Source organism: Pogona vitticeps, chromosome 5 (genome assembly GCF_051106095.1).
Source record: "Pogona vitticeps strain Pit_001003342236 chromosome 5, PviZW2.1, whole genome shotgun sequence".
NCBI classification, from domain to species: Eukaryota; Metazoa; Chordata; class Lepidosauria; order Squamata; family Agamidae; genus Pogona; species Pogona vitticeps.
In genome coordinates, this window is record NC_135787.1 from 40,706,463 (window position 1) to 40,727,301 (window position 20,839).

General features: G+C 40.2%; 1 long non-coding RNA gene and 1 pseudogene across 1 annotated transcript; one reads left to right on the top strand and one right to left on the bottom strand.

Annotated features, from left to right (window-relative positions):
- Window positions 1-4,261: 4,261 nt before the first annotated feature.
- LOC110073640 (uncharacterized) lies at window positions 4,262-6,593 on the top strand. The gene is made up of 2 exons (XR_012087958.2): window positions 4,262-4,324; window positions 6,109-6,593. It is a non-coding gene; the product is annotated as an uncharacterized LOC110073640 (long non-coding RNA).
- Window positions 6,594-15,002: 8,409 nt separating this feature from the next.
- Window positions 15,003-20,261, bottom strand: LOC140707729 (rho GTPase-activating protein 29-like; annotated as a pseudogene).
- Between the last annotated feature and the right edge of the window lie 578 nt (window positions 20,262-20,839).

The window sequence follows — 20,839 nt, forward strand, 5'->3', positions numbered from 1 at the left end:
ATTCATCTTCCCGCCTCCTGGCTGGAATGGCCCTGCATACTGTGTCATGACCCAGAAGTGGACAGGGTCAGTTCAAGGAAGTGGGACTGGGGATCCCAGCCACTTGGGCCCGGGATATTCATATTCGTTCACAAATACAAATGTCCCATCTGTAGTTAGACCAAATGATCCTTCCAGACACAGGCTTCAATTCACTGCTGGTGACTAGGAGATGCTGGATAGGAAGGTAAAGAACCTTGTGATACAGGTGTTTTTTTTCATCACTCTTTCCTCTTGAAAATCATGGTCCAATAAAAGAGACAGGAATACTAGAACAACCAGTTGCACAGGTGGTATCATCAGAAAATCTTTGGCCTCTTGGTCCATGGGCTGCACTTGCAGGAAGAAGGACTCCTAACAAATAATGAATTGTACTTTACAGGGGTTGAGAGGAGAATGTTTGATAAGAGTTTTGCAAAACTGGGCAAAGAACTTAAATTCGATTCTATGTGGGAGAGAAACAGTCTCCAAAGGACAAGGAGACACTAAGTACTGGGGATGAAAGTGTCAATGTTGCATCAGAAACAGGGATGGTAGTACAGGAACCCACCCTTGGTTTTAAATGCATACCCATGGGGAACAAACAAGATGATCTTAAACTCTTGATACAGAAAGACAAATAAAATATGACAGACTTTACAGAAACCTGGTGCAATGAAGGCCATTAAAAGAATCCAGTGATTGAAAGCTGTAGTTCACTGAAAAGGAATAGACTAAAGAGAAAGGAATGAGGAATAAGAGTGCATGTAAATGACATGGACAACTGTGAAAAGATCCATGAGCTGGAGAAAGGAAGGCTGGTGGAAAGTATTTGCATAAAAATTAGAGGCAAGAGAAATAACAGTGACATCACAAGTGTATTTGTATCTGCTATAGACTTCCTAGTCAGACTGAAGGTTTGGATGATGCCATCCTAGAACAGATTATCAAATGTTCAGAGAGGTGAGCTATAGTGCCCAGATATGAACTTGACCAAAAATGTAAGGTTCAACAAATTTCTCACTTGCTTTGCTGAAACTTCATCTTCCAGAAGGTGGAAGAAACAACAAGAGGATCAGTTTGCCTCTATTATTAGACTGGAAGCAGCATGTTCTAAAAATGTGTCAATCTATGAAGAACCTTGTTAGTTCTGCTCCTGTTTTAGTCTTCCACTAAAGTCCTTTATGTGGTAGATTTGTAGAATTATATCTGAAGGAGAAGTTAGTAAAACTGGTAGTTTGGGGTGTTCAACTTGGTTCCAATTAATTGCATCTCAAAACTGTTATCACGTCTTCAGTCAGGAAGACAAAATGCTGGCAGTATTTCCATCAGTTCTGATATACTTAGCATTTTTTGAGATGATCTGTTCCCAATTGAGCCATGCAATTTGCCTACTTCAAAAGATACCCAATTTTTCCTTCTCTGAGATGTAATGCCTTCCATAGTCGTCAGGCGCGGATGGCATACTAATGGATTATGAGGTCATAAACCAAGAAGCCTGTGAATGATTGTTTTGATCCTCACTTGATCCCTATATCTCCCAGAGCTAAACTCAGCTTAAAAATAGAAGTCATTTAAGTCGCTAGGAAACTGTTTTCTTTATTACTTCAGGGATCCAGATATCCAGAGAAATGACATCATACAAAATTTGATTCCATGAAATAGGGTAGGGCAGGGTTTACAAATCCACCCATTTCTCCATCCTAGGGGATGAATGAAAATTTGCTTTTCTGTCCTTTCTTGCACACTGGTTGTTGTTATGTGACATCAGGTTGCCTCTGACTTATGGTGACCCCATGAATGAAAGATCTCCGGAATGTCCTGTCCTCAACTGCCCTACTCAACTCTTGTAAACTCAAGCCTGTGGCTTCCTTTAGGGAGTCAATCCATCTTGTGTTTGGTCTTCCTCTTTTTCTGTTGCCTTCAACCTTTCCAAGCATTATTGTCTTTTCCAGATAATCTTGCCTTCCCATGATGTGCACAAAGTAAGACAGCCTCAGTTTTAGCATTTTTACTTTCAGGCTTAATTTGCTCTAGCACCCACTTGTTCATCATCCTGGCAGTCTGAGGTATCAGCAAGCTCTCCTCCAGCACCATATTTCAAATTAATCTTTGTCTCCCATCACCTTTCTTTACTGTCCAGCAATCACACACATACATGGTGACTGAGAATTCAATAGTGTGGATAATCTTGGTCTCCAGTGACACATCCTCACACTTGATGATCTTTTCTAGTCTCTTCATTGCTGCCCTTTCAAGTCTCCATCTTTTCATTTCTTGAGTGCAGTCTCCGTTTGGATTGACAATAGAACCAAGGTATATAAAATATTTCCCCTATTTAAATTTCTTCATTGTTGACATTAAAGTTGTATAGTTATTCTGTAGTCATGATTTTTGTCTTGTGAATGTTCATCTGTAGTCCTGCTTTGACACTTTTTTCTTTCATTTTCACTAAAAGTCATTTCAAGTCATTGTTGCTTTCTGTCAGTAACATGGTGTCATCTGCATGTCCTAAATTATTAATATTCATCTGAATCTAGTAAATGTGCAGGCTAGGGAGAGGGCAGGATACAATGGGGATATCTCCCTGCACACAGAAATTATTTCCACCAGCAGGAGGTTGTTAATTATTTAATTTATTTAAAATATTTTTACCCCACCTTTTTCCTTAAAAGGACCCAAGGTGGCTTACATCATCAAAAAGACAGTATTCAAAAGCTAAAAACAGTAAGTATAAAAATGTTTTAAAAGAATTAAACAAGTATTATATTAAGAATGGCAAATAAAATAAATACTAAAAATAAAGCAACAGAGCACAACAATCCATCCTTTCTAACCATCCCAGCAATCTAGTTATAAAAGTAGAAACTCCAACAGCACTGTTTAACCAGGGTAGAGACGTAAGACCTGGAAAGACAGCATTCAGCAGTTGGGGAAAGGCTGGACCAGCTTTGGATTTCCTGAATCCAAATTGCACTATTCCCTAGGAGGAACAATCTCAGGCCTTCTCCTCTACACCAAGTTGGAACTTATATCCTTAACTCCTACCACTATGGCTGCCAATGGGTGTGGATTAAAATAACTCAGCAAACCGCCATTACCACATCTTTCATCTTGGCTAGCACACTTCAACATTGTTTTTTTCCTCATTGACACAATGAAGGGCCACATTTTGGTTTTACATTTATGTTTTCCTAATGTTTGGAATGATGTTCAAAAGGCAGCAGGATGTAATTTGCTCCCTGCTTTAAAAAAAAGGAAAAAAGGAAAAGAAAAAGCCAGTTTCCTGTTCAGAATTTGTGGATGCCAAATGCCAACTGTGGAGGTTGTTACTGTGATCTGACAGGGTGTCAACCATATGCTTGGCAACACAAACTGGCACCCTATCGGATTGCTGTAGCATCTTCCTCAGTTGTATTTCCATATGCATGAAAATATTGAACAGGATACTAGCCAAAGTATTTGGAATTCAAATGTGATAAATTTGAGATGCGTAATTTTCTAATAGTTGCAAGTATGGATGATTTGAAAGGGTCTCTTGCCTGATAATTATCCATCTCTTCAAGGAATTCAATGCACTTTTCCAAAGCGATTTGGAGTATTGTATTTTATTCTCGATTTTCTGAAAGCGTATATTGCAATCTGATTCTTGCTCTGGGTATAGTTTTAGATGGAAGCTTGACAAGTGTTAACTGGCTTTACAAAGATTGAGGAATAAGAGATATAGTTCTTCTTTTAGAAGAATCTGAGTTTTTAAAAAACTCACTTAGGGCTCTAGTTACCTGAGACTTTGTTCAGATTGAAATTTCAGGCTCTTAGTGACAGAATAAATATAGGGATTTTACCTTAATCTTGGTAGTTGGAATCAACTGATAGCTTGGGCATGCGTCCTTGATTGTTTTGTTGATAGGTTTTCAGATTTCAAAGCACACCCTATAAGCAGCAACCACCCTCGAGCAATTATAATAGTTTTTAATATTCCTGTCACTGGGGGATATTTGGTTAGGTTTTCACAAGTGGCAAAAATGTGACCTTTGCTGGTGTCAGAATTTGCAGGCAGAATGACAGACCTCACTGAACTAAATATAAGGTGTTTGTGTTGCATAAAACAAGACTTCCTTTACACAACATTTTCTCACTCAAAACCTCAATAGTTCTCTTTAAAGCAGATATTAATTTAAAAAAAAAATGGAATGGCTGTGGCAGCTTTCAGAGATTTAAACTATTCCGTTTTGCTCCTCAAAGGTCAGAGGCTCCCTTAGGATCCCTTTCATCATGGAGAAGCTGTCGGTGGACACAGGAAGGGGTATGTTTTTAATTTTCTAAAATTGATGTGGCTAGTGAAGTCATCCAGACAGTGATGATTTTCAGAAATTAAAGACTTCCCAAATTGGATGGCCCCTAATGGCTTTCTTATGATCAAAAGATTCCACAGGAGTCTTGGGATCTTTTGGGGTGTGTGAATCAAGACATTTTTATTTTTATTTTTCTAATGCCATGGCTCAGGACATTACCAGCCTTACACAGAATAAATTATGCCACTGGATTTGAACCACTGTTTGGGAAAATAGATAGATGTAGTCTCAGAATAGCTTTTTAAAGTTCTGTCTACACAGCCCTTCGATTGGGCTAAATAAGGGTCAAAAGGGGGGTTTAGAACCCTATGCCATTTAAATTGATCCTTCTGTTTAAACAAAAGCATGTACAGTGGACCCTCGACTTACAGACGGCTCAACTTACAGACTTTTCGAGTTACAGACTTCTCTGGCCGCAAAATTTAGGTTTGACTTGCAGCCGGAGAATCGACCTACAGACCAGAAAAAAAACAAAATGGAACAAAAACAGAAAAAAAACGGCCGGTTATGGATTAATCGGTTTTCAATGCATTGTAGGTCAACGGAGCCTCGACCTACAGACTTTTCGACCTGCAGCCACCGTTCCAATACTAATTAATTCCGTAAGTAGAGGGTCCACTGTACTTTTCCAAGGTGGTTTTGAGGTGAGAAGCAACACAGCACCTAAAATCGCTCCAGGGTGATGTACCTGCAGTCTAAAAAGAGATTGGAGGGATAAACAATGTTCTCTGTTTATTTCTTTGGAAAAACATAGCATTGAATTGGAGAGTAAACAACAAAAATAAAAACTGTCGGGAACAGAAACAACAGAAGAGGGGAAAAGAATGGGTTAACTCTGCCAAAAACCTAATACCTCTTTCCCAGCTGGATGTTGTTTGCATTTTGTCTGCATTACTAGAGGAACAGTTTACACACACACACATACACACTTTGGAAGTGGAGTAGTGCAGTGCATTGGATAATAAATAACAAAAATAAAAAGCATTCAAAGCAAAGACAGCAGGAAAGGAGGGGGAGGTAAGGGTCAACTCTACCAGAAACCTATAATCTGTAATCCCTTCCCAGATGAATGTTGTGTGTGTTTTAAATCTGCCCTGCCATGGATTTGGCTGTGGGCGGTTTCTCCATGGGTACCTCACACAAGGAAAAGAATTTTTTAAAAAATTAATCTAAGTGATGGAGCGCATCAGTGATGGTCTACCAGAGGGAAGAAAATTAATATCATTTCCTCTACTCTTCCACCAAGGAGCAGGGGAAGTGTTCAGTTTGCTGATATCCTGAACAAGCTTTTTTATTAAGCCACTTTACAAAAGCAGAAATTGAAAGCAGAAGGAGCCTTGAGAGTGGAAGCCTTGCTTCTTTGTCCATTCCCAGCTACTGCATGCACTGAAAACCAACTAAAGTAAACTAAAAAAGCAGAAGCCCCAGAGAAGGGCTCAGAAAGGTGTGAGCAGAGGCTCTCTGAAGAAGAATTGGTTCACTCTAGCCATTTACATTGTTGAAATTTTAGCGAAAAAACAACTCGTTCCCCCAGCACACCAAACAGAACTTTTCAAAAAATTAAAAGAGTTCATGTTATAATCGATTGATAGCAATGCTCATAACAAGATAATAGTTCCATTGAGGTTCATAGTACAGGGATTATGGCTGTTATGTATTTATGTCAGCTTTCCTCATATCTTATCAGGGTAACATACAAAGCTTTTGTTCTCTCCACATTGTATCTTCAAAACAGCTGTTGGAGGTAGGAGCAGGCTGAGATAACATGGACGAACCAAGATCAACCCTCCTACTTTTGCTGATGTTCATGTATGGATGTTGGAACCAGAGCCAAGAAGTTTGCGGATGTTGCTTACTGTCCCTCCCACATATGAGCAGTACTTTTATGTTCTCCAGTGCTAGGAGATTTAATTATCAGTTGCGTCTCCCAGCAGGCATAGCTTGACAATAAGCTGCAAGATGTTTGATTTCCATAGGGCATGAAAGGGGCAGTAGCTTCCAATTTTATGAAATATTTTTGTCCGATTTCCTCTACAAAGCCCTCTTGAATGCCTCATCATAAAGTGGACATGGGCCTATGGTCTCTAAAGCAATGCCAGTGGAGCAGAAGCTTTGGCAGTTCTACCAATCGGGTAACCTCAGAACTTCCAAAAATCTTCAGATGCAAATCTGTCATCCAAGGATCAGTATAGATAAGTAGAGAAAAGCTTCCTACCAAAAGGCTGATCACCAGGTGTTGAACTGGCTGCAGCAGATACTTCCACAAAGACAGTGGAAGTAGCTGTAATTGTGATGCATGGTTTTGGAGGGGCTACCCACATATATGTAACCATGAATTTTCAAAGAATTTCACACAGAAATTTTAATTTATTTATTGGATGCATTTATTTTCCATGTTTCCTCTAGTGGGTTCAAGGTGACCTACATCATTCTCTTCTTCCCATGTATATTCACAACAAGCTTGTAAGATATGACATGCTGTTACATTCCTAGGGGATTCAGCAGGCAAAAGTCCAAGAAGCCAATCCAAGGTCAGAAGTTTGGGAGATACAAAACAGATGCCAAATTGTCAATAAGGGACAACATAGACCGTAGTCAAAAGTCAGAGTCCAAAAGCCAAGGGTCAAGAGAGCAAGGTTCAAAATAAGCAGGAACATGGACACAAACCAGATAATTGACTTGTTGCTTCCAAGCCTCTGGTTACAAATTATATAACAGCAACAACCATCTAATTCCTAGAAACATTCCATCCTTTTAAAACTCAGGGCTGGTTGACCTGATGTTCCTGTGAGAAGCATTCATGCAAGCCTCAGACCTCCGTGTTATGAGTCTCTGCCGAAACTTATATCTCACTCTGGCTAGTGGGGGAGGAGAATCTGGTGGTGATTCATCTGTCTGTGATACTAATTGCCCAGCATTTTCCTCAGCTGTAATTAACATCTCTGATTCCAGATCTTCTTCGGCTGAACTCATGACAAATGCTGAAAGATTATGATTGGACCATAATCACCTGTTGTGAGGATTTGAACACAGTTGACCTGCATCATAGTCCAATATTTTAACTACTGTGCCACAGTGGGTTATCTCTACAATACATTGTCTCTACCATGCAGGCTTTTGGATTCTGGAAATCTTTCATCTCTTATGAGTTATAGGAACAGATTATATATATATAAATAGCTGTTTGAGGGGGGGTGATTTCTACCTAATGCACAGGTGCATGACAGAATCAAGGAAATAACAGATATTCAAATCTGGGTAATTAATACCCTGCTTGGTAATATTTATGCAAAGATCAAATGTATTGCGGTATAACCTGATTTTATTAATTCTGCTTAGCACATAATACTTCTATGAAGATATCTAAGAAGGATGTTTCACAAAGGAGAAATTAAACACGGCAGCTGGTTGGCTCATGAACAGCAATGTACAAATATAGTACAGTAGGAAGTCTTATTATGCAAAGTTATGGTATAAAAACTAAGGCTTAAAAATAGATTGAGATACAATTGTATGCACAATTCCCAGAGTAATCCACCAAACATAGTAGAACTTACTTCCAAGTAAATGTGCATAGAGATGGGCTGTCAGCAATATATTCTTTTCTAAATCTAGATTTATGAATTTCACATAGATTAAGCAGAAATTTTAAACAAACCTAGAAGATTAAGTCTTAAGCATTCCTCTACTAGTGATGAGGACTCAAGTCATAGGACTCACTGTCAAATCAGATTTAAATTGCACCAGTGACTAGACTTGGGGTGGGTTTTTTTTTCAATGACTCAGACTTTACTTGCAACTTGGAACCATCCACCCCTCTCTTTTTGGGGGGAGGGAAGATTATCTTTGATAGAGACTTGGATTTGGGGCTTGGTACCAAAGACTCAGACTTCGACTTAGATCCAAAGACTTGCCAACATCCCTTTCCTCCATCTATAGGTTGAAAACCCGTTTCTTCATTTAGTAATTCACACTAGAACAGGCCCATTGAATCAGTGGTGATTTGATGACTCAGCTTATCCATAAGTTCCTTTGATTCAGTAGGCCTCCTCCAATTGCGACTTAAGGGACGTGGGTGGCACTGCGGGTTAAACCGCTGTCAATTGAAAGCTCGGCATTTTGAAACTGCACCGACAGCGCCAGTTGCTTGTCTCAGCTCCTGCCAACCTAGCAGTTCAAAAGCATGCAATGTGAATAGATGAATAGGTACCACCTCAGTGGGAAGGTAGTAGCGTTCTGTGTCTAGTCATGCTGGCCACATGACCACGGAAAGTGTCTACAGACAAACACTGGCTCTTCTGCTTACAAATGGGGATGAGCACCACTTAGACACAACTGGACTTAATTGTCAAGGAAAACCTTTACCTTTACCTTTGATTGTGACTTGCTATGCTAAAATAAGTCCCAACTAGAGTAGACTATTTTGATCTATGAAATTTATGGAAGCATTGACTCACTAAATCCCAACGGATTCAATGGGCCTGCTCTAGTGTTACTTACTATGCTAAGAAACAGCATTTCAGCCATATACAGTAATCACATTTCTGCATGAAAAAGGAGTTTTGGATTTAAAAGGAACAGATTCATGATTAACCCGAATCACTGCTGTGTTAAGATGTCCATTTTGAAATTTCAGCATTTCTGTCTGTTTCTGCACACTAATGTTAGCTGTTTTTTTAAAAAAAATATTCAAAACCATCTATTTAAAATGGTAGAGGAACAGCATGCTAAGAAATAGCCTAATTATTCAAAGGAAAGTTGGAATTAAGAGCTGTCTGATATGCAGCTGTGATGTGTGAGCTACTGCAGCTACGCTCTCCACCCTCATGCTGCTACCCTGCATCTAAGTACACTTCTGAGATCCCTCTGCAGAGATGAAGAAGCTCTTCTGGTTTTTCTTAGTAACACACACACACCACAAATGTATTGTTGCTACTAGCTTGGGCTTGATAGGCAATGATGGATTTTTGGCTTAAAGTAAATTACCACACAGCTTGGTTATTTCCCAGTGCAATGCACTTTGTTTTTGTTGTTGTTGTTGTTTAGTCGCTAAGTCATGTCCGACTCTTCGTGACCCCAATGCACTAGGGCCATGTAATTGTTTGGGGTCTGATTTGAAGATCTGAAGCAAACCGGGGATACTGTGTACTCAGTTTAAAATGAAGTGAGTAGCAAACAAAACAGAAGAGATGAAGTGGCCCAGGCTGCAGCACTTCGGAAAAGAAGCTCTGTTGCTTAACGAGGCTTCATTTGCATTATAAACACTGTGCCTGCATTCTCAGACTGGGACAATTTGCAACCAGTTTTGGTGGCTTCAAGTGTAGGGGGGAGGACATCAAGTGGGCCGGCAAGGATGCACAGGAGAGCACCATCACTTCAACTTCTCTGTGTCAGTAGAACAGCTGACAGCTTGGTGTTGCCTATGCACTGCATAGATCCATGGAAATATCTGCATAGATCATATCAGGTAACATCCTTTACCATTCCTGTGAATTCAATTCAAATACTTGGCTCAAACAAAAAAACCAACCACTACCAGTGTCACAGTAGAGCAGAAATGTTTAAAATGTTCCACCTTCCAGGGCACCCTGGACAAAAAAAAAAAACACCCTGTGAGCTTCATTTCCTCAGAAGAAGTGACAATCCATTCAAATTTCCTCTGGTTCTCTTGAAAATGTGGAAGTCGTAGGCTGCAAATAAATGAAAAAAATGCAAATGAATATTCTTTTATTAAACAAAATAACTCTATGGAGTGGAAATGCAATGAAGCAGCATGTGACCCCAAGCAACAAATCAGAGCATCTTTCCAAGTGAAGCAAAAGATGTGATATGTGTGGCTGTAGGGTGGGAGCATGGTTCTCCAAGCTTTTATATGCCAACGAATCATCTGTGGGGAGAACAACAACATCCACATTCTTTCCCACACCATGAGCTCTGAGAATGCCATACAGTAAGCGGAAGCACTGCCCGTGGTGATTACTGTTGGAATGTTGTTTGCAACCCCACATGTTGCCTGTAGTTTGTGTGACTGGAAGGGACTTTTCTGGAGTGTCTGAGTGGGGCGGGATGAAAAGTCTCTCTGCTCAGCTGCGGAATGGCTGGGTGAAGAGGGAGATGGGGCTGCACCAGCTGGACTACTGCCACAATTGAGGCGCTGATGATGACACCAGCCATACCTGCCGTGCACCGCGTGGTAAGTGGACCAGCAGGTTCTGGGGATGGGAGGTAATCAGGCCAGCCACCTCTGATGAAGATGAATCCCCCATCTCTAGTTATTATCTACGAGGGGGGTGCTGATAAGTATTGAGCCTACCCCATAAAAAAGCGAGCTAGGAAGCTGTAACGTCCCCATTATTCTACATATTCCAACTGCTGGTGTAACCACTCATTTGCAGCATTAGATGCCTCCAGAACACTCCCAAATCATTGTCCTTTAAGTGTTTTTTTGAGTTTGGGGAACAGATAATAGTCAGAAGGAGCCAGGTCAGGAGTATAGGGTAGATGGGGCATCACTTGAAAGCCTGAGGATGCCAGTTTTGCCATTGTTTCTCCTGCAGTGTGTGATGAGGCGTTGTCATGCAACACGATGACACCTTTCTAGAGCTTTCCTCAAAGTTTTTCCTTGATGTTTCACCTCAACTTCATCAATAAAACACAGTAATATTTTGCATTGATGGCTGAACCCTGTTGGAGGTAGTCTACCAGCAGAACTCCCTTCTTATCCCCCCAAAAAAACCTGTTGCCATTTGCTTCTGCACCGACCTTTGCACTTGGAACTTCTTTGGCCAGGGGGAATCACTGTGCCTCCATTACTTAGACTGTTCCTTTGTCTCAGGATCATAACAGTAGATCCATGTCTGATCGCCAGTTACCAGTTTGCCCAGGAAATCTGACTCATTTCTTGCAAAATATTCTGAAACAGCCACCGATGACTCCACACGTTTCCTCTTTTGTTTGGTTGTCAAAAGTTTAGGGATCCACTTTGCTGCCAGCTTTCTCGTTTCCAGATTGTTGTGGAATGGCACCAATTCTCTCACGTGATATTCTCAGATATATAGGAATACTTTTGGCTGATATTCGGCGGTCCTCCATGATCATGTCATGGATGGCTTTCACATTTGCAGGCACAGAGACAGAAACAGGCCTTCCACTGGGTTTCTCACTTTCAACACCGAAATGGCCAGTTTTAAAATTGACAACCCAACGTTTAACTGTTGCATATGAAGGGCCACTGTCACCCATAGTTTGTGACATTTCATCATGGATCTGCTTTGCACCTTTCCCTTGGAGAAACAGGAACTTGATTATGGTCCTATGCTCCTCCAAACTGAACTTTTCTGGAGGTTCCACCATGTTCACTTTGGACCAGAAAATGAAAGTTAAGTTAAAATCATAGGTAGTTGATTTTTGCACCTTTGAATATAGACAAATTGGTCAATACACCCTAAAATTTATAGCTTCCTAGCTCAATTTTTTCTGGGTAAGTTTCAATACTTATCAGCACCCCCTCGTATCCAATACTAATCAATCATTCCTTCAGCCTTTGAATTCAAAGAGAACCTTGTCTCTGCTCAGTATTCTTTTGCTCACTTTCCTCTGTTGGTGGCTGTTGTTTGTTTGCTGTTGATCTGTTCAGTTGGTTGCTAAGTATATGTGCAGTAAAGAAAACAGCATACACAAGTCTGTAATTTTAAGCAACTGTAAATAAATAAATGTTTTTTATTTTTTTCTCCTACCAATGTCTCAGAGGAGTTATTGAGACTTTGAGTGCCGGTTAATGAGAAACAGGTGGACTCTGGGGAGCCGCCTAGAGTGGATGAGTTGCCCAGATAGGCGGGGTATAAATCAAATCAAATCAATCAATCAATCAATCAATCAATCAATCAATTTGTAGCTATTCTCCTCTATGGATCTCTGTACTTCTACTTCCTAACAAAAAGGAATTTTAGCAGAAATCCAAAACTCTGCAACACATTACAACTATTGTTGCAGCAGATGCCTTGGTGGGATGGGAGGATGGAAGAAGGGAATCTCTTCTTTTCTTTCTTCCTCTTTCTGGTGCTAGGAAACTAACATTTCCCAGAATTTCTGGAAACTTGGGTGCTATTATATGTGTTTCAAATGCTGAGGAAAGACAGGAAACCAGCAAAAAGTGACATGTTTCCTTTCCCCACTACTGTTGTTGCCACTGACATAGGAGCAGTCAGATGACTGGGAAGGTGGATGGAGAAAGGAACACTGTTGCAAAACTGATTACAATTCAAGCTGAAGAAGAATAACGTTTGTCCTGCTTCAGAATAGGTGAGTGCACTTTCTGACCATTAAAAAAACCATACTCCCAACAGGGCAATTATGAAAGCCAGCACCATTATTCTTTACTTTTGTGCTGGATCCCTTTTAAAGGCAATGGTACTCAATAAACCGAGAAACCAAACTTGGAAACAACAAAGGAAAGATAAAAAAAGAAGACAAAAATGTTGTGGCAAAGATGAACTGCTATATTTTACTGTGAGCTTTTGTGGACAAGTTCACTTCCTCAGATGTCAGAGTGGAACTACATGGTAAATGTATATACATTTATATATGGCCCCAAAACAACTTGTGTTTCCTGGGCACAAAATGTTGATAGTGCAGCATTTCCTGCCTGGCAATGACCTTTAAGACTCCGTTGATATTCAGTATCCCCTCCCAGGAAGCACTGGAGAAATTACTCTTCTGGACTACCCTTCCCAGAATCCCCCATCCAGTGTAAAATGTGGTCATGCCAGCTAGGGATACTGGAACATGTAATCTAAAAGTAACTTTTCTAAGCTTTGTGATTTACTTGGTTTGCTCACTCTAGGGACCATTTTCATACAGAAGGCATTATTATTGCCAGAAGATAACTGTTACAAGACATTCCTCAAATTGGCAGGCATGATTAGAGATGTTAGTAGTCTTAATGAAAAGCATGACTAAACACAAGAAATGATAAATGCTGCCCTCAATTTATGCTGCAATATGAACGGTAGATATCTACAAATACTTCTAAAGAAGACTTTTAAGTGTAACCTGCTATGTGTGAAGAAGAAAATTTGCCCCTATGTTTTATACATTAGGGGGGGAATGGTTAGACTGTGTGGAGCAAACACTTTGCATATCATTACAGTCCATGCTGTGAGGAGCAGACTTTAATGTAACAGCTCCATTTTGATGTTGCTAGGCAGTTGTGGTGAAAGGTAAGTCCTTGTTCCCCTCTTTTCAAAAAGACAAGCAAAATGTATCGCCACAGCATGTCACCTCAGGAGGTGACAGCAAGCCAGCACCTCTTTGTATGTATTTCTACCATTAACAGTTTATAGAAATTTAAATCTCATTTATGAGAAGAATTAACACTTTAATTCTCTTCACTAAGGGATTACACTTGTTTGTGAGGCCCTGGCAAAGACGTTGTGTTAGAGGTTTCAGTATTGCACAAGAGCATCTATCCATCCTTCTATTAAAACTAAAACCCAAATTGATGAGACCTCCAGTACCACATTTGTTTTTTGGCAGGTACATTTAGAAAGACAAAGAAGGAAATTCAGGTAGTGTGAAACAATCCTCCTTTCTTACTGGAAAATGAAACTGACAAGAAATAACTTCTTGAATTATAGAACTCATCACTAGCTGGCACTGCAGACAAAACTGCTGGCAAGTCATTTTATTAAGGCTTCCAGGGCCTTTTTACCTTGCTCAAAATATTTTTTTTTTAATCTTTTGTTGCAAGCTAATCAGCTGGAAAAGAGATTTGAAGAAAAAGGATATTGTAGTTGATATAGTTCACAAAGCATTACTTAAGCCTCACAAGTCTGATGGACAACAAATTATTGCCTGAACAGCTCAAATTGGGGCAGCGCTTGTCTGTGTCACTTGTTCCAGTGTGTTCTTATTTGTCACCTACAATCAAGGAAGGAATTCTCAGGCAAACCTCAGTGCCCTGTATCTGCAACGGGAAGGTGTCTTCTACCACTTATCTATTATCATTTCAGCTTTGAACTTCTGGACTAAGGGTTGTGGGTCTTTCTAGAATATCTTCAGAATGAAATATATCCCAAGTGTCAATCATATTGAAATGTGTTCTGTAATACTGTAACAGAACACATCGTAAGAGGTAGGCATGGGGTGGAGGGTTAGTTTGTATTACTTTATATCTTGTTCTTTGGTATTTCTTAAAGATATTAATGCTATTTTAAAGTGCAAAAAAACAAAGTACACAGTAATTTTTAAGAAACAAGAATATATTTATTTTGAGACAGTACATAATACAAGCAGTACTATATTATATTATAGAATATTGGAAACAATGAGATGTTAACATGTTCATGTACACACACACACACACACACACACACACACACACACACACACACACACACACACACACACACACACACACACACACAGAGCAATCAGTGTATGTATAAGAATGCATTCATACAAAGAGGAAACCAACTTGATATATTCACGAAATGCTGCCTTTTGGAATATTTTTACCTCAGACTTATATTTTTCATTTACACCAAGTAAAAAAAAGTAGGAAGGAGAAAGTGCTAGCAAATTGTATTTCCTTTAATGAAGGGCAACTGACTTTTGGCATCTTTAGAACATTTAGTACAAAATAAATTGGAAGGTTTTATAGTTTGGTAAGGGCAGCAATTTTAGAAGAGCTTTGATTTTGGGAATGATTCAGTTCAATTCAATACATATTTACTGCCTCCCCCCCCCCAAAAAAAATCTGGGACTCATCTGTTTTCTATCCAGTTCCTCATTAATATTCTAGTTCTCCATTGCATGTTCAAAGAACTTGCTGTAAAGCTGAAATAAAAGCAAAGGTACAGGGAACTGGTGAAGATACAGTTTAAGGATATTGCTTATATTGTGGACGCTGAGGTCTGTGTCCATGATTCCACCAAGCCCTTTCCCTTTTCAAATGCATGAACAAGCTTTTCAACTGTTGATTTCACTCCATTCACAAAGTACAGTATATATACTCTTTACATCTAGGGCTCTGCTTTCAGTTTCTAACATACATTTTTTTATGATGAATGGAATGCCATCAGGGGTATTTTCAGCTGCTTGCCTAAATTTGGCTCCATAGATGAAGCTTTCCATGAAGCCTTTTGTGCCCACACCAAGTGTGACGTTCACCTCTATGAAGCTCCTACTTTTTGTGCCCTCACAAAGGTTCCAGTCTTTGTTTCCCTCACTGCCCCCAGAGGATTACCTCTATCCACAATATAGAAGACGTTTGTCCAAACACTTGTCTGGTAAATGCAAACAAAACTTATTTATTGAAGTGTAGCAAAGTTACTAATAATCACAGATGTTCTTTAGATGTACATACTATTCTCTTGCCATATAATTTCCACCTTCTCTATCTATTTATCTTAACCAGTCTCTAACTCCATCTCTTCTGCCTCTGACTCTGACTAACTCACTCTCTCTCTTGACTGTCTCTTGACTGACTCTTGACTCTCCTAACTGAACTGAACTCCTCCTCTCTGGCTCTGCCTTTTAACCTCTCTCTCGGCTCCACCTCTCAACCACATCAGCATAAAACATGAATAATACATGACTTATTTTGCATAACAAAGGGTGAACGCTATACCAAGTAAATGAGTCTCCAAGCATTTCTTGTGACAGGCAAGTGAACACTCTGCCCATTTCACTCCATGGAATGCCACCAGACGATCACATTCCTTTCATTTTGATGGAGACCTCAGCTTCTGGCATTTGTGTGTTTGCACTGCCTTGGATAGAACAGTGATTTGAAAAGATCCCAGTGAACTAGCACTTTCAGATGCTAGATCATTTACTGTAAATCATATTCTGAAAAAGAGGGTGGATCAATGTATTCGTGAAGGCTTTCATGGCAGGATCTAATGGTTGTTGTGGGTTTTTCGGGCTCTTTGGCTGTGTTCTGAAGGTTGTTCTTCCTGTTGTTCTTCCTGTTGTTCCTCTGGAAGAACAACAGGAAGAACAACCTTCAGAACATGGCCAAAGAGCCCGAAAAACCCACAACAACCAGAGGGTGGATCTTTTTTTTATTAAAATCATCTGCAGATTATGTACCAGTCTGTGATGTTTGGGGAAGCCTTTTAAAGAATCACCTAGACTTGCAGATAAGAGAAACTACAGAGCAGTTTTCTCCAATTTTCTGGGAACAGAGGCAGGTCAGGCTCACCTCATCTTCCAGAGATGGACTGAGATAATCCCCAAAGTATTTGAGCAAGTCTCCTTGTAATGCATGGATACTGTTTGATTGTTTACTGAAAACTCCTCCAACCTGAGAGCTTGCAAAGAAACCAGATTCAATAGGAACATGGGTTTTTTTGGTCAATTCATCCCAAACTCAGAGACTTTTTGCCCTGGATCATAGAGCTTGGCACACTCACTCAGGAACTGACAGTGAACTGGCAGAGGCACCATCTGGGCGTGCTGCATCTGGAACAGGTTAACTGTTGCAGCTTTAAGTGTGAGGTCACATTGATAGCCACGTTCCCAGAGTTGTGTCAAGATAACACCTTTGAAATTGTTTAGATCGCTGTGCTTCCTTCCGTTTCTGCCATATGGGCTTTAAAATGTTCATGACCTTTTTCAGCTTTCCTGCAGAATTCCTCTTCAGGTGTTCTTCTCTAGTTTGTTGGAATCTTTCATAGTGTTCCCACTGGAAGTCAGATGGTCCTCCTCGGCACAAACAGTTGATGATTTTGCCTCTTCATCTTCATCTTGTTGTTGAATATATAACAGCTTTGCTTTTCCAGTTCTTGCATTTTCTTCTGTTCTCATGGCCTTTGATCTCCTTCCCTTGCTTATCCAATTCACTTTTAATTCTAAGGAGTGGCTGAACAATTGTATCAGTTTGGAGAGCTGCTGCTGTTTGCTGGCTCATCTCTATGTGATTTTGGAATGTGTTTATGAATATTGACTGAAATGGCACGTTATCCTGGGGTCCGGCAGTAGTTTTTGTTGTTTCTGAAACTTTTGCCAAACTTTTAGCGCACTCCATTTCTAAGTTAAGCTTCGTTTCTCTTCTTGCTGCTATGTCCTTTGCCTATTTTGACCAGGCTTTAGGACAGAGCCAATTCACTTTTAGTATCATTTCTTAGAGAAACACTATCCATTTCTTCAACTCCTCGGTATTTGGTGCCTTGAACACCATCCCTTTCAGGCACCTCGGAATCTACAGAAAGATTTTCAAAAGACTCTGGTGGGCAACAAGAGGACTAAATAGTGAGCCTGTGTTCACCTCTACCTTAAGGAAGTGTGAGTGTGTCTGTACAATGTATCATAATCTGATTTTTTTTCTTTTTACAGAAGCATCTTGTTACACATGGGAACAGCCTGTGTTTGCTATGTTCAGTGACTGCATTGGCTAAATAAGCAAACCTTCATTGGGGTTATTCTGAACAGAAAGGTTTTGTTATATATGACAGCACAAATTTTAGTACCTAGAAATTAGATCTTCTGCTGATGACTTCTTATTATCCTGGATATGCTGTTTTCCTGCATTGCTTGTATGGATTTCGAATGAAGAAATACTGTTTTAATTCTTGAACCGTTGAATTACTGTGATGATTGTAATAACAATGGCCAGGGCTTTTTGTTTAAAAGACTGTAGTAGAAAACATACAGTTATTTAATACAATGAAAATGAACCAATGTAACGATAATGGACCACTCTGAATCATAGCCAAATTACATTATTTCCCTGGTTATGACTCATGGTAACATTATCAAGACAAACAGTAAATCTGCTATTGTATGCTAAGGCGCATACAGTTACTTAGCACGAACTTTTATGGTCTGCAGCCACCTTCCCTGGGTACAGGAAGTGTTCTCCAGAATTACAGGATACATTAAAAAAAAAAGATAGGGTCAATTCCTCTTGCTTAACATAACCAGTTGCACTAGAGTAGGCCCAATGAATACAAAGGGATTTAGTGAATCCACTCCACCATACATTCAATTAATCCATGTGGGCCTAGTGCAGTTATGATTTATTAATGAATCGTTAAAGGTGTGAAAGGATCATTGGGTAACACTGCATGTGTCTAATGAAGAGGACTGTAGTTCACAAAAACTCATATACAATACATTTTCTAGCCTCTAATGAACCTCATATTGTTTTTCTTGCAATGGGCATCATGACTGCTCAGGTGTGGTGCATGTGCATGTGTAAATCCATATCTGAGAATGATCAGTTGTTATGTGTCAACAGGATCCTTCCTACTTATGGCCAATCCAGAAGGGATTTTGAGGCAAAGTTGAAGGAATGGTTTACTTTTACTAAGACAGTGAGTGTCCATGGCCATATAGAAATTTCAAGCGAAGTCTCCTGAGTCCTAATCTGACACTTTACCACAATGGCCCTCATGAGGGGCTACCTGCCCCAGTTGAGACTAGAAATGAGCTACCAGATATGGCTATTAAACATTACTATCTGCTTCCTTCTCTATTCCTACAGATGTAAGAAGCATACCATATTTTTCCATGTATAAGATGCCCCCATGTATAAGATGCCCCCACTTTTCTAACCCAAAGCCTCTAGGCTCAGAATGCTTGGACATTATGAGTCCCTGCTGAATCTGAGCACTGCCTACTGGGTCCACCTCCAAGGAGGTGTTTTCCAATCGCTTTGATCCCTGCTTTTACCCCCTCATGCTAAGCCCCATGGGCCTTAGCAAAAGAAGGAGGGAAAGGATCAAAGTGCTGGAGGATCCTGATTGTAGGAAGCTAAGCCTCATGATTGAAAGAAGCCTGTTTGCAGAGGCAAGGCATGGGCTGTTTTGTTCTCTCCTCAGCTTACTTCCATGTATAAGATGACTCTCAATTTTTAGTCTAAAGATTTTAGACAAAAGTACCATCTTATAGACGGAAAAATACAGTAGTCCTTCCTATTCCCACAAAATCTATCATACCTCAGAATCTTTAGTAGTAGCCAAAGCTCCTACATGACCAAACAACATACAGTTCTTCACACAGAGAATTGCCTTTTCTTGCAGTGCAGGCAGTGGAAGCTTGTTACCTTTACCTTTTCTTCTGTTGAAATGTGGGGTGCGTGGGTATCTATATGAATAAATGACACAGGTACATACAGTAGGACCCCCATATATGCTGGGGATTGCTTCCATGCCCCCCATGGATACTGAAAACTGCAGATAATAGCAATCATCTATCTCTCCCCAGCGTGATGAAAGGAAATAAACAAGATTTTTTTTCAAATGCATTACCAGAACTGGCCACTAGAGGAACTGTGCTATGTATTATTTGCTAACAAATACAGTGGTGCCTCGCACAGCGAGGTTAATCCATTCCGGATTAACCCTCGCTGTGTGAAAACATCGCTGTACGGATCAAAAAAAGCCAATAGCAGCTTTACTCACTGTACAGTGATGTTTCTCCGATGGCCGGCAGCCATTTTCACGCCCTCCCCTCGCTTAACGAGGGCGCGAAAATGCTGCGCGTGGCCATTTTGGGGCTTCCGGGGCCATTTTGAAGCTTCCGGCGGCCATTTTGAAGCCGCCGAACAGCTGATCGGCGGGTCGCAAAGCGAAGGTCGGTAAGCGAACCGCTTACCGACCTTCACTCTGTGATTTTGAGCCATAGGGGCCGTCGGTGTGCGATCGCATTTGCGATCACTAGAACACCCCCGTTGTGTGGATTCATCGTTCTACGGTGCACTCGTTGTGCGAGGCACCACTGTATTCATAGCATAGTCTCTGGCTCCATCTGGTGGCCCGTTATAGTACTACATGTGTAAATAGGTTTTTTCTGGATCTTTTTCTTTTAATATTTTTTATATTTTCAGACTGTGGATAAGTGAAATTAGGGATACAGGGGGCCTGCAGTACCTTCTTCTCCCATTTTTCAGTATGACAGTCCTATGAAGACGTTATACATTCTAGATTTTTAAACCTATGTTTCTAATTAACATTAGATCATAGCTACAGTGATTGAATTCTCCCTAGTCCTCTGGACCCAGGAAAGCAGCAGGTGCCAAAGATATAGCAATTGCCTATTCATGATGACATCGTCACCATGATCTCCTTACGATGTTGTCATTACAAGGTTTACATCATGATGGTGAAGATTTCAATATATTTCAATATATTATTTCAAAAAGATACAGAAGATCTTAACAATATTCAAGTACACAAATGTTAGAAACAAGAATAGTAAAAACATCTGCCACAAAGAATGGGAATTATTTATTGGCATGTAGCTGGGGAAGGGGGGAAACAGCCTGGGAGTAAGATGAAATTTTAAGAGGAGCATCTTAAACTGGACACAAAATCCACCATCCAGTGGGAAGAGCATTCCATAGTTACCTTGATGTCTTTCTCTGAGGTGCACCCATTTTTTGAGGGAGGCGGTCACATGCACAAGGAACTGCAGGAACTGCAACATGCATGACAGAATGGGACCAGTGTCAGGACCTGCTT